This window comes from Sinocyclocheilus grahami, unplaced genomic scaffold (genome assembly GCF_001515645.1).
Source record: "Sinocyclocheilus grahami isolate Dianchi unplaced genomic scaffold, SAMN03320097.WGS_v1.1 scaffold4004.1, whole genome shotgun sequence".
In the NCBI taxonomy this organism is placed as follows: Eukaryota; Metazoa; Chordata; class Actinopteri; order Cypriniformes; family Cyprinidae; genus Sinocyclocheilus; species Sinocyclocheilus grahami.
The window spans coordinates 3,511-3,715 of NW_015509022.1; positions in this window are offsets into that span (position 1 = coordinate 3,511).

Here is a 205-nt window from a genome sequence, read left to right on the forward strand (position 1 = left end):
ACACACAGACACACACACCTGAATTCAGATACTGTACTGACATTATTGAGCTCAAACACACACACACACACACACAGACACACACAGACACACACCTGAGTTCAGTTACTGTACTGACATTACTGAGCTCAAACACACCCAGACACACACACACACACACACACCTGAGTCCAGCTACTGTACCGACATTACTGAGCTCAAACAC